Source organism: Mustela nigripes, chromosome 8 (assembly GCF_022355385.1).
Source record: "Mustela nigripes isolate SB6536 chromosome 8, MUSNIG.SB6536, whole genome shotgun sequence".
Classification (NCBI taxonomy): Eukaryota; Metazoa; Chordata; class Mammalia; order Carnivora; family Mustelidae; genus Mustela; species Mustela nigripes.
This window is the reverse complement of record NC_081564.1, coordinates 50,894,634-50,909,716: the sequence shown is the minus strand read 5'-3', so window position 1 is coordinate 50,909,716 and position 15,083 is coordinate 50,894,634. Positions and strand designations below refer to the sequence as shown.

General features: G+C 36.3%; 1 pseudogene; it reads left to right on the top strand.

The window, feature by feature from the left end:
• Positions 1–3,598: 3,598 nt before the first annotated feature.
• On the top strand, positions 3,599–10,818 carry LOC132022994 (transcription factor BTF3-like; annotated as a pseudogene).
• Positions 10,819–15,083: the final 4,265 nt, after the last annotated feature.

The window sequence follows — 15,083 nt, the reverse complement described above, 5'->3', positions numbered from 1 at the left end:
TGAGACACTGTGGAAGAAGTCCAGCAGCCTGGAGTAAGTGCTTTGGGGAACAGTCCCAGATGAGAACAGCCTTCCAGCCAAGACATGGGGCATGTGAAAAAAGCTGTTTTGGATTCTCCAGACTGGTTCATCCATTTGAAACCCATTGAATTAGAGAAAATAGGTAGCAGAATACCAGAGTGACTTCTGTAAGCGATACCACATGGAGCCAAAAGAGTCCTAGCTGAGCCCTGACTAAACACTTGACTCACAAACTTGTTGGATATACTAAAATAGCTAGGTTTAGGGGTCTTCATGCAGCAATATGTAACCTAAATATATATATATATATTTTTTACTTATTAAAATTTAGACAGCTACTTAATTATTCACCTGTTGCTAATTAGTTTCTTTTTCTTCTTTCTTTTACTGTTATATATAGCCAGGAGGTGTTAAAGAGTGAGAAAAGGTTTTCTTTCTTAGGATGATGGTAAAAAACAAGATGAGGTCCTTCTCATGTGAAAGGTGAAAATAAGACTTCCAATTTCTTAGGTGTGAGCTGCGTCAGACAGAGTGTTTGGTCAATATTGTAATTTTAACCCAATTATGTAACTTGTTTTGTCCTTGTTCTTTAGTTAATAAGGTATACCCTATTATATAGCTAAATATAAGTTTTAATGAATATACACACATATATACATATATGTATCTTATATAGTATAGTATATATGTAAAAGCATGTCATAAATTATAATTATCTGTACACAGTTTTAGTTACCATTACACTTCCACTCCTAAATTCATTATAGAACATGTGCTTCAAGAACATATTTGTGATTAAAAATCGATTCATATTATGACCACCACCACCTATACACATATTCTGTACACATATTTGTACAGCTGTACACATATTCTGGTGTAAAAAGCTATTTACATTGGAAGGAAGATTTAAAATTATAGCTGAGAAGAAACAAATTCAAGGGAAAAACAAGACCTTCATAGAAGAATTGGTGAAAATGTGGGAATTCAAATGAATAAGACATTTGTGGTCAAAAGTAGCATGTAAGTATCACACTGAGGAGGAAGTGTGCTATGACAGATTTTGGCTCCGAATATATGATTCAGATTCTAGCCCTGGCACTCACTAGCCATTGTATTTAGAACTCATATTTGTACCCTTTATAAGCTGTACAGATAATATTGTTTTCTTTTCTTTCCTTTTTTTTTTTTTTGAAGATTTATTTGTTTGAAAGAGAGAGAGAGAGAGAGAGAGAGAGAGTATGCACGAGTGGGAGGGGCAGAGGGAGAGGGAATCTAAAGCACACTCCCTGTTGAAAGCAGAGCCCAACTCAAGGCTTCATCTCAGGACCCTGAGATCATGCATGACCTGAGCTGAAATCTGGAGTTGGATGCTTACACCCAGGCACCCCAAAATTGTCTTCTTTTGTGCATAATTTATTAACTAATCTTGAGGGTAACCCTTAAGTGTATGAGTGGTATCTACAGAAAGTCTATGATCTGAAAAAAAGGAGTATCTGCAATTATTTCTTGTATGTATGTGTTCAGAAGGTATCTGTTAAAAAATGTGTCATTCCTTTACATGCTTGACGTCTATTGTTTCTTGTTCCTCCAGTATTGTAAATGAATGGAGAAAGATACAGCTGTAGGCCATTATTCACAAAGTTCCAAATTTACTTAAAAAGTAATGTGAAATTATGTGCATTGAAAATTGCTTTGATGCAATTAAAATTTAATAAAGTTAGAGCTGCTCATTTAATTATTTTCTGACATTCTATAAATATTAAACAATGGTTTATTTCTTTATTTTCAGAAGAAGATAATTGCAAACCTTACTGTTGTCTGGAAAGAGTCACTGTCGGGGCTCCTCATTCCTTTTGTTGTTATGAAGCAACATTTTCATAACATCCTTTTTAACGGGTGTTGAGTGATGCTTGATTTCTTTGCCTTTCCTGCTTTGTGACTCAGAAGCCTAATTTTAAATGATGTAATTTTTCATTTTAAAACTTTCTTAGGTTTCTGTAATGATTTAAGCCTATCAATATTTCCTGCTTGGTTTCTAGCCTACAGCTGAGTTGTGAAAAACATTATGATTTTTTCCTCCAGAAGTTCTATTTGATGCTTTAGTTCTATAATTGAAAAAACCAAAAAAACATTTGCAATCCTATTTCCATTAACCAGCCCCTGACATGAGGCTTTATATCCAGACATCTTTCCTAGCACGGTCACACTACAACTGATGCCCTGTTTTACCAGTTCTTTCTACCTGAGCTTACTAGATTAGAGTTCGTAGACCACCTCAATCAAAGCTGCCCTTAGGAGCTTGTTAAAAATGAAGGTTCCAACATCTCATACAAAGGATTCTAATTTAGTCAAGTGGAATAGAACCCAAGGATCTACATTTTTAATAAGTGTACCCAGGAGGTTTTTATGGATACCTACAATAATCAACACAATAAATACTAGACCCACTGGTAGTCAAGTTTCCCTATACATATAATGTTTACTCACAGACAAAATGAAATGGGAAATAGTGATAATAATTTGACTATTTTTTTGGGGAAAAATCCTTAGTGTGCAGGAATACCTACTTGGAGGATTATATGACTCATTTAATTATAGAATTGACAATCTTACAACCTCATTTACTTCTCTCAATGGCTATAGCAATGGATAAGAGCTTACGTAAAAATCAGCTAAACAGTTGTTCCCATTTTTGTGGTTTTAAAATATGTTCACAAATTTGATATTCTTCCCTCCAAAAAAGGCAGCCAAAGTCCTCACTTTTCTTTTCTTCTTTTTTTTTTCCTCCCTTTTCTGAATGTGGGCTGTATTTAGTGACTCTCTTCAAAGGAATAGAATACCATGAAACTTACAGTGTTATTTCTGAGGCTAGGTCACAAAAGACGCTGCAAATTCTTTGTTCAGCTTTCTTTATCACTTATTCTGGGGGAAGCAAGCTCCCATGTCGTGAGGCTTCCTCAGAAGCCCTGGGAAAACCCAGGTATGGAGATTCTGAGATCTCTTGCTGGTCAGTCATGAGAGTAAGCCACCTTTAAAGTAGATCCTAAAACCCTAAACAAGCTGTTGGATGACAGTCGCTCTTGTTGACATCTGGGCTGACACTGAGCTATCCCCAAATATCTGACTTACAAAAACCAGAAGAGCTATTAAATTTCATTGTTGTTTAAGCCACCAAGTTTTGGATATTCACCAATAAATAACCAGTAAACACAATTAGATAGCTACATTACTTGCTAATATCCTTATCACCCCATTTTATAAAGAACTTATTGAAAACATTTACATATCCAGTAATCTAACAACTCATGCTAAAGATTGAAGGTAGCTCATAGGCCTGTGTTCATCTACTTTTGCATTCACTATACCTTTTTGTTATTCCCCCAGGTAAATGGCTAAGCTTCTTTCTAAACACTATTTATTTATATTTTTATATATTTTTTTAAGACAGAGGGGGCAGTTAGAGAGAGAATCCTGAGTAGGCACCATGCCCAGTGCAGAGCCCAATGTGGGAATCTATCTCACAACCCATGTGGAGGCCAAGAAAAACAAGGCTATACCCACTTCGAGTCTAGCCATGACGTAAGTGCAGCCATCTTGATGTTCCAGATTATCACAAAATATTTCTTGGGTTCTGACCTACTCAGGTTAGCACTTTAAACAGTCCTTTTCTCCTTTAATGATTGATTTAAACCCCTGGACTGGAAAAGGTTTTTTTTTTTTTCAAATAGCAAAAAAAACTTATCTGAGCTTTATTTTCTTTTTGTTACACTAATCATGTTTTGCTATTTTCTCCCATGTCTCCTCACCGGACTTCAACTCCTTCACTGTCATAACTTCCACAGATGATCCTTTCCACTTGGGAAGATCACTGGAGCAGCCTCCCCTGGACTCAGCTGCCTTTGTCTTTCCTAACTCCCCTACACATTCCCCAACTGACCCAAGTCGGTAGGGACAACTCTACGCCCCTATTCAGCAGGAAGAAGTTATAGAAGATGAGACCTCCCACCCTCTACAAACTTTAAGATTTAAGGGTCAAAATTGTTCAGGGGGGAATGATGTGGGAAACAGAGCCTGAGGAAAATCATTAAAATTCCTTACCTACTGACAAGCCCTCGAAACAGAGTGGCTCTCCCCTGGGGACTCAACTGCCCTCACGTGGAGGTTTTGCTAAGGACAATCCTAGCCTGACGGGCCCCCTATTCCAACAGTTTTAACCAGGATCCTATAATTCTACTTTAATAATTCCTTTAGGAAACTTTATCTCTAAACCTCCAAGATAGTGTCAGCAATCATTCCCAAGCATATGATCCACTGGTAGACATCTAAAGGGTCTCAGGAGAAGACTTTTACTACTGGTAATAAAAAACCTTTCTCCCAACAATAGCTAGCCCCTCAGGGCCCTGGAGACCTTGCTTCCAAAATTCCTTAGAGACTTACATCATCCCTAATCCCCTTTGTCCTCACCCACCACTGAGTCCACCCCTCCTCAGCCTTTAAAAACTCTGACTGTAATCTGGTTCAGAGTCCAAGTCCCTGTTCCGCTATGTCGGGTATACTTGGGCCCAAGCTTAAGCTTGTTGAATAAACCCTCCTGTGATTGCATCGGTGTTAGCTCCTTGGTGGTCTCTCGGACACGAAAATTTGGGCACTACACCGGGAGATCCTGACCTGAGCCAAAATAAAAAGTTGGATGCTTAACAGGTTGACCGAGCCAGATCCCTCTAACCACTATATTTTTTGAAAAAGAGCATTTTAGCAATAATATTACTCAACAAGTAAGTGGGAAAATGTTGTTTTTTTTTTTTTTTTCCTCTGGGTCATCTATTGTTTCAACAAATTTTATTGAGACCTATTATGTGCCAATCACTTTTCTAGGAGCTTAGTATATATCAGTCAGCAGAAGAGACCAAAAAAAAAAAAAAAAAAAAAATCCCTGCTCCCATGGAACTTACATCTCAGTATAGGTAGTAATTGTTCATTAAATAAAGAATCATTGAGGACATGCTACTACACATAGAAAATATGTATATGGCCTAGACCCTGCCTTCGCTTAAGCTATCATGTACCTTCCACATGAATGCATTATTGTGAATTCAACAGTCTTCAAAAGTGAACTTTTAAACAACTTTTGTGTCAATTAAAATGTATATTACAGTGACAAAATAAATTAAGGCAGTAATTTTGCCAGTCTTCCATCTTTGGATTATTCATACACGTGCAATAAGAATGTTTGAGTTCTTCAGTTCATTCTCTCTGTCAGCCTGTCACATTTTCATGTCAACTCTATTCATTAGGGACATTCTACCCAGGGGGCTTTTTATCTTTTGTTTCATTTAGTAAAGAGTGAGAATGTCACAAGGCATGTGAGCCATTTTTGCATAACAGCTTCCTGATATACCAGTACGCATAAAATAAGAAGGGAGAGAGGATAGCTATTTTTTTTAAGCTGAAGATGATACTGTCTATCATTTATATTAAAACTGTATATTCGTGGATTTATCAGTGATCTGTAAAATATACTTTAAACATAAAATGATAAATGCAGGTTTACAAATATAACGTACAATGGCAGTGTAATTAGTAACAGTTGTTAGTGATAACAGATGTTCATAGATTTAAAATTTTCATTCTTTTTAAAAAAGTTTGTAGACCAGTAGTTACTTAGGTTCAGATTCATCAGTTTACAGATGAGAAACCACTCAAGAAATTTTAGTCAAAATTAGCTGTTGCCAGAAAAGTGACAAAATTCCTAGCCTGTGACTCAGCCTATGGTCTTTGTCAACACACTGAGGTTTTACCTCATTATTATGTATGGAAAGAAGCAGAGAAATAGTCATTTCACAAGTGCTTAATTTTTCATCTTACAGAAAGTAACTTCAAACTTTAATGTCTTACATTCTCAATTATTTGTTAGGCCAATGTGAATTGTTTGTTATTTTTATTTTTATTTTTATTTTAAAATGGAGTTAACTGGAGAAAAGGGCATTACAGGAAGTTTTTAAGATAGAGAAAAATCTATAAAATCACTGAACCAAAAAAATTGCATTTACTTCTGTACTCTTACATTCTAGTTTATAAGGTAATTGTACTATAGCAAACATGCAATTATGTGTATTACTTAATACTTACTTAATATTAATTAAGTATTAACTTAACAGTTAATACTTAATATTACTGAATATACCATAGGTTGCTTAATTTTTGTATTACAAACACTATTGCAAGTAATATTTTGTGTATTGGGCTTTGTATATTTATAATTATCTTTCTTTCATTATAATTAATTTTTGAGGAACATTAATAAGCTAAGAGATATGGACATATATGCTCTTGATACAAATTTCTATGCCATTTGCCCAAAAGGCATGGTGCTAATTCTCCATGCTGTTAGCAATGGAACACCCCTGAAGGTAAATAAATCTTTTTTCTGTTTTTTCCCCTCACTATTTCTCCATCACTAAGTCCACAGACTAGTACAAAGTAAACACCTAAAAGTTATTGCTAAATGGATAAATAAATATAAACGTACCAACTTCTATTCCACCCAAATGTTTACACTACTGCTTTGGACATTACTCTTGTAAAATATTTGGGTTTAATTAGCCATTTATATAAATTTTAGTGTTTTTATTTATAATCAGTACAGATCCTAACTTTCCAGTCACTAAGTGAGTATCTGCTCATGTGTATTTCCAGAACTTTTTAACTATTTGCACACTGTGAAAACAATCCAGTCATACTCTAGAGTCTCTGGGGTAAGATGAAAACTCAATACCCATAAATTGGGAAAGAACTGGGCTTGTCAAGTAATAGGAAGTGTACTGAATTCCCTGTTTCTTGTTGTCATCTTTAAGGTTTTGAAAATCGTGATAAATTCAGGGTGCCAATTGTTAGAATGACCATATAATTTGTGAACTGAAGCACTTTTTTTAAAAAAAATTTTTAAAAGATTTTATTTATTTATTTGACAGAGAGAAATCACAAGTAGATGGAGAGGCAGGCAGAGAGAGAGAGGGAAGCAGGCTCTCCGCTGAGCAGAGAGCCCGATGTGGGACTCGATCCCAGGACTCTGAGATCATGACCTGAGCCGAAGGCAGCGGCCTAACCCACTGAGCCACCCAGGCGCCCCGAACTGAAGCACTTTTGATGAAAAGGGGTTGTTTTTCATAAATAGGCTGGAACAGCAAGCATAAACTGAGAATCTTCTATAAAAGTCAGAATGCAATCTCTCTGATAATGGACATAATAAAAACTTTATTCTAAAGTTAGTTTTGTCTCTAAACTTCCATCCACATCATTAAGCAAGGGTATTCTTCTAAAAGAAAGGTGCTGGGGAAAGAAAGTCCATTCAAGCTGTGTTGTTAGAGTTCTTGTAGATGGATAAAGATCCATATCACAAGGGCATTTGGTCTGTCTTTGATCCAACCAGAGATTAGTTCCCAAAGGAGCCCGGGGATTATATTTTGCAAAGTCAGCCCTACCCCTCCACTCCACACCTCCATACCCCCTTCTGTGATATCAGACAGAAAAGTGCAAGGGAGGAGGTTGGATCTGAAATGGACTAGGAAAATGGTCACCACACCTAACATAATTAGCATAAAAAGGGAATGAAAAGCAACATAGGAGCCCAGCTGGCTCATTAGTGGGCTGCACTGTTCAGATCTGAGGTACAGCAGGACACAATGTGATTTTTCATGTGAGCTACAGTCATTTACTAGTCATTACAGGATTCCTTGGGAACTTAGAACCAGGCAATAGGCACTGATCTGAAGGGCTCTGGAAGATACAATGTAATTAGTCAAGGGCATAGGGCAGTGCAATTCTGATTTTTTTGTTGTTCATTAGAACTCGCAAGACTTGTAGGTAAAATAAATAAATAAATAAATAACCTAAGATGTGTTTTACTCTTGGCTTAAAATTTTGCTTTTGCAACATGGGGGCTTAAGTGGGTAGGAGAAGAATCAATGAAACAAGATGGGATTGGGAGGGAGACAAACCATAAGTGACGCTTAATCTCACAAAACAAACTGAGTGAGGGTTGCTGGGGGGAGGGGAGTTGGGAGAAGGGGGTGGGATTATGGACATTGGGGAGGGTATGTGCTTTGGTGAGTGCTGTGAAGTGTGTAAACCTGGTGATTCACAGACCTGTACCCCTGGGGATAAAAATATATGTTTATAAAAAATAAAAAATTAAAAATAAATTTTGCTTTTGTCTCTTTCATTGAGAGATAAGTAGGAGAAAAGTCAATAAAGAAGTAGAGTTCATTGGAATTAAAAATCTTGATGCATATTACTAATTAGTAATTAGAGTGATGTTCTCTTTCTTTATACTTCAGAAGTACATGGAGTGTGTATCTATCACTTGAGAGGACATGCTGCTTTTGTCTTACCCTCAGTGTCTATAGTTTAGATTTTGATTTCATACCTTTTGACTCCTCATAATTTGCATGGGCATGAACTTAGTCCCTATACTATTCAGACTATGAGTTTTTCTGAAGCAACAAGAATCAAGAATTTTTCCACATCAACTGGAGAAAATCTCCTTTTCTGAGAAGGAAAATAACTGCTGGCTAAAGTCTAATTAGAATTCTAAATTATGGGCTTCAAAATTCTTAATCACTAGGATTCTCTCTGCTTAGTTGATCTCATTTTCTGTAACATTTAAAGTCAAACACTGTGCTCCACAAAAGCGAATATATTCATTTTCACCCACGCAAAGCTCTGCAGACTCAACCTCAAATCCTGGTCTCCTAATTTCACAGTCTAATGCTGACTCATTGCTTTCCACAAGTTGACTTTTAAAAATTTTTGTTTTTTTATTTTATAATTCATCTTCACCATGATGACTTATCTAACTGTAGATAGAATAATCATGAGATTTTATTATCCAAATTGATACACTTTTAAGAGTAGGATGTTATTTGTAATTACACCAGGAATAGGCAACATCCACAACTGTCCCTGGCAAACCCAGATATACGGTTCACCCTAACTGTAGCCCTAATCATTCTGTAAGCCTCTGAGCATCATAAACACATTTAAATAAATACATATATTCTTTTATACATATATTCTTTATACATATATTTATACATATATTCTTTTACTCTTTTCCTCCCCCAAATTTTTCCACCGGTTATTTATTTTAATTTTGATCTTGCTCAAGATCCAAGGAAAATATTATTTCTGTATGTAAATGTATGAATTTTCCTGAACTTTTACCTGAGAACTACTTGTTAGTTTGTTCTTTTGGTGACTATTGAGTACTATTGTGTATATTAGCTTTCGTTTATGGTTCTCATTGCCTTGTCTATTCTCAACTAATAGGTTTGGAGAAATGGAAGACTTGTGGTAGCTTCTGGGTAAAGATGGGACACCGTTTTGTCATTTTAGGGACTTGGAGACTACAGGTGAGAACTGACCAAAAAAAGTAAGCTCAACCCTATTGGCCAGAAAAGCCCATCAGATACTGTAAGCAAGTTGTTACGATGAGAAAATTCAGCTCAGGGGAAGGAGAAGAAGCAGGAGGCTGTTCTATGTGGCTGTGCCTCAGGAACAAGATTCCAGGAAACCTGGTGTGAACACTAGCATCGCTGGTGTGAGGCTGTTGTGCACCTTGCTATTTTTTACTACAGGATGTGTGCAAGTAACTTTTAAACCACAACTCCTAATCCTAAGATTCACCCTGTGGCTTGCTAGTGCATGCATGTTCCTAACCTACTCTAGCAATGATTATTCTGGCTAGTATGGAAGGTCCCTAAACCTGTAACCAGAAAGTCTGCCTGAGATTTTCTGAATTTAGAACTGATTTGACAATATTTATCTGTATGTTCTTGAAATGTCTCGTAAGTATTTAGGGAATATTTGGGGCTTTTCATGGATAAATAAATTGCTCCTGTTACAAGGAAAACCTTTTGATAATTCACCAATAAAAACAGACATGAATTTTTTAATTGTTTTCAAAATTGTTTAAGAAGTTTTTACTGTGGAGCTGCCATCTTGCATCCCTGCAAGTGTACACCTAATCTCTCTCAGCTGGTTCCCTTGAGACCCACCTAGCCCTGACGCTAGTCCCCCTCATACGCATTTCTGCTCCAGCACGTTGAGAGGAAGTCTCATAAACTAGGAGAAACTCGCCAAACTGCAAGCACACACGAGCATTGGTGGGAAAGGAACTGTTTGCCAAAAGAAGGTGGTTCATAGAATGGCTACAGAAGATGACAAAAAAACCTCAGTTCTTTTTTTTTTTTTTTAAGATTTTAATTATTTGAGAGAGAGAGAGAGAAGAGAGCACAAACTGGGAGTGGAGTTAGAGGGAGAGAGAGAAGCAGGTTCCCAGCTGTCCAGGGAACCACACGTGGGGCTTGATCTGAGCACTCTGAGATCATGACCTGAGCTGAAGGCAGAGGCTTAACCCACTGAGCCACCCAGCCCAAAACATCAGTTCTTCTTGAAGAAGTTAGGGGCAAACAATATCTCTGGTACTGAAGAAGGGAATATGTTCACAAACCAAGAAACTGTGATCTATTTTCACAACCGTAAAGGTCAGGCATTCCTGGCAGTGAACACTTTCATCATTCCAGGCCACGCTGACACAGAGCAGTGGAAGGAAATGCCGCCCAGTATCTTAAGCCAACTTGATACAGACAGTTTGACTAATTTAAGAAGACTGGCTGAAGCTCTGCCACACAGTCTGTGGATGAGGCCTCACTTGCTATTGCAGAGGATGATGATGATGAAGTTTCAGATTTCGTGGAGAATCTTGATGAAGCTCCCAAGAATGAAGCAAACTGAATTGAATCAGCTCCTGAAAAAAACAAAACTTGAAGAAGTTACTGGGAGCTGCTTTTTCATTTATGACTGCTTTTAAAAATTTCATTCACGGATCCGATAAAACCTAGATTTCTAATATTTTTAAGCCCAAGCCCCTTGGACATTGCAGCTCTTTCCAATTTTTGCTTATACACAATTCATTCTTTGCAGCTAGTTAAGCTGACGAAGCCTGGGAGTAAAGTTTGAAGTAAGGTTAATAAAATTCTTTGCCTAGTTAAAAAAAAAAAGTTTTAACTTTGTCTTATAGTTTTTTATATCCATAGTGGATAGAAAAAAAAGAAGGAAAAGGTTGGATTTGTTGCTTTCGTTGTTTGTTAATGTGTCAATAAAAGAGTGAGTTCCTTTTAACTCCCCTGCCCTCTTCTTTTATCAAATATCCTGTTTATGTCTGGTGGAAGAGATGACCTAAAACCTGAAAAGCACTCACCACCAACAAAATGGTCCAGGAATCGGGAGTAAAAGGAGAGTTCGGAGAGATAATTTAGATTTTCCAATTCATTTTATACCTTCTGTGTTTAAATTAATTTTAATTTAATTTGAAACGGAAGCTTTTAATGTAATTAGTTAAAATTAATTAACTTTCATTTAAAATTTAAATTTCTATCAATGGCTCTTATTGAACTAGAAATTTCTAGCCCAATATTAGATCATTTACAAATGTCACATTCCTCAATATATACATACATATGTACACACATATACACACATACATATATAATATGCATATATAGATACTTATGGCCCCTTCTTGTACTTACCACATAAACTTGTATATTCCTAAGGGTCTGTAACTGCATTGTATTTTCATCTTTCCTTACTGTCCCCCAAATGTCTTCAACAATCATAGTCATACGACAGGTGTTCAAAAAGTAATTGCTTAGTAAAGAAATACTTTACTTATAAAAAATGTTTTCGAAAAGACTATGACTTCCATAAGAAAGAAAATATAGTACAGAGTTATTGTTTTTTTTTCTTTTCTAAATCAACTTGAACAATAACAAATGAAAAGGATATCAGAATCATCTTCCAATATCAGAACTGTGCTGTAACAATTAAATATCAACAACCAATGAAAGATTAGAGAATTCGTTCTAGAATCAGAGAGATGATTTAAGGGTTAAAAATAAGATCAACATCAAAAAGCAATATCTGGCTCATTCTTGTCCCTATGTGATGAAAAGCTATCCTTTACAAACTTGTTGTCAAAGCAATATACAGATGGGATGGAGGGGACTGTTCCCTGCTTCCCTGCAAGCCTCAGAGATAAGTCTGTTTTCAGACTGGTTCTCTGCTGGTGAAAAATACGGAGTAGAGCTGGTAACCAACACAGTGGATACAAAGATATAACTGATCCTTGACCCGTTTTGTAGGATGTCTGGCCTGAGAAAGATTATTATTTTGAAATTGTAGCATATTATTCTTCATCGAGGCCAAGAAAGAATAAGGAAAAATGTCCTGACACTATGCTAGGTTTCATGTATACATAAAAGTCTTTTGGAGATAAAACAGTGAGTGAATTTATTTGGAAGCCTTCTTAAAAACTTAAAAAATTTCTTCCGGTAGAAGTAAGTGTAGTCTTGCCTATAGACTGAAGAATAGCTGATCTTTAATTCACTTCAACCACCCTCCTTCATGAATCCCCCAGATACTTGTATAGATTATGCATAATGTGGTGTGGTCCTTTTAATTTTGTACTTATGTATAAAATCCATTATTAAAAATAAAGGACAAGTAAGACCTGTTATTTTGTTTTTGCTTAAAAAAAAAAAAAACAGCATTCCCTAATATGTAGTATTTAAGAAATGAAGCAGATGAACATGGGGAAAAAAGAAGAAGCAAACCATAAAACAGACTCTTAACTATAGAGAACTGAGGGCTGCTGGTGGAGAGGTGGGTGGGGGGGATGTGCTAAGTGGGTGATGGGCATTAAGGCAGGCACTTGTTGGGATAAGCACTGAGTGTTACATGTAAGTGATGAATCACTAAATTCTACTCTTGAAACTAATATTACACTATATGTTAACTAACTAGAATTTAAATAATAAAAAAAAAAGAAACAAAAATAACAGCAGACTGATAAGAGGAAAAGAAACTTGACCCAATACAAAACTAAGTTAAAATCTATTCTGCAAAGGTGCACGAATGACATACAAAAAAAAAAAAAAAAAAAAAAAACCCTGAAATAGTTTTACTTTTTTTTTTCAATCATAAATGAATATATCTGTACCTTTAATATGTCTCGAGGCTGATAAACACAGCTGTCCATGATGAGAAAGCAGATTACATCATGTTACTCTAAATAAGCCTTTTTTTTTAATATAATTTTTTATTTTTTATAAACATATATTTTTATCCCCAGGGGTACAGGTCTGTGAATCACCAGGTTTACACACTTCACAGCACTCACCAAAACACATACCCTCCCCAATGTCCATAATACCACCCCCTTCTCCCAAACCCCCTCCCCCCAACAACCCTCAGTTTGTTTTGTGAGATTAAGAGTCACTTATTGTTTGTCTCCCTCCCAATCCCATCTTCTTTCATTTATTCTTCTCGTACCCACTTAAGCCCCCATGTTGCATCACCACTTTTAATGAGAAATCAGAATTAAGTCGAATCTGGAGAAGAAATTTGGATTTGCCTTGAGAATTTCAAGCTGATCTCCCCCGGGGGGAATGATGGAGCATTAAGAGATTTTAATTTGAAATGAGGTTATGGGGTTGTAAATTGCTGACAGATATTTAGTAAATGATTTAGTGTTTGTGTTTATATTCTAGCTTAGGAAAGATTTTGACTCTTTCAGCAAACTGAAGAAATGTCTTCAAAACACATTTAGCTAATCAAAATGAAGTGTCCAAAAAATGGGGAAGAATGAGCAACTAAATCAATGTATTTGAATTATACATTAAAATTCAACAATAAACTTTCATTCTCTGAACAAGCCTCAGTCTCTATTAAGTATTTTAATGCCACACAATGAATGTATTAGTATCAATTAAAGATCAATTTATTAGTATCATTTAAGGATCAATTAAAGATGTAGTACCACAATTAATTTATTAGTATCAATTAAAGATTTAGTGGTAATATCCTTGAGCAAGGGTTATAACTTACAATATCAGGTGTATTAAAAATACCTCTATACCTGTCCATGTTTCTCAAAGAGATCATAATTATACAAAATCCAAGAAGATTTCTTTTTTGGTGATTTATCACATACTATTTCTGAAAACATTCAGAAAGCAAAGCCTACGTGGGTAAGATATTGTGTTTATTCTGCACCCACCAGGAGTGAACAGCATAACTCATGTCCAACTAGCTCTGTAAAAAGGTAGCCCCGTGGGGAAGATGGATAAGACCAAGATTGATACCACCACTTACTTCCTTTTTCCTTTTGAAAGTTTTATTTTCAATGTGACACCTACTATCATACACAGTCCCTTTCTCTTCGTTTGACAAACTCACACAGCTTGCAAAAAGTGATTCAGCCTTCATTAGAGGAATGCCACCCAAAGGGTGTCTTTCAAAAGCTTTGTGTTTTTCAGCTGGAGACAAGACTGAATGCATCATAGTTTCTATGGCCCTACAATTTCTAGTCCAAGATAGACACCACTGTCATTACAGATATTGCAGGAAAATGTGCTATTTCTTACTGAGCTGCCTTGTGGACCAGTGTCACTGGGGAAATATCACAGCCTGGGGTTTGGGAGGCTGTCGTCTTTTATATGCAGGCACATCATAACCAGCTTTATGCTCAGGAGGCTAGGAAGGAATACACTGCTTCCCACCTAGCCAAGGTTCTCCTTTTTATTTCATCTGTTGGAAAAAGTGGCTTACCATTTCCCTTTTTATGTCCATTTCTAATTTGGAATAATCCTTTTTCTCTCAAATTTTGAAACCTGACGCCCTGTTGGGGTTTGTGTCTTTCCCCTTTGCTTCTTCACATACATTTTCTTCTGCCCTAAAACCTGTGCAATTAACTCCTGTCACCTTAAAAGCCTTTCTTACAGCACATTGCCCCAGCTGTTGAAGCATATGTAATTACATCCTACCCTACCTGTCCTGGGGCATGCTAGTTTCATACAATTTTCATATCACCCTTTTTCATTATTCAAGCAGAGTGAAATTTTAAGGACAGTGTGATTAGGCTGAAATTGGAACTATTCAGGGTTTGGCATTGTGTGAAAAAGCAGGCTCTTTTCTTTCCTACACTGAACTAAAAAGCT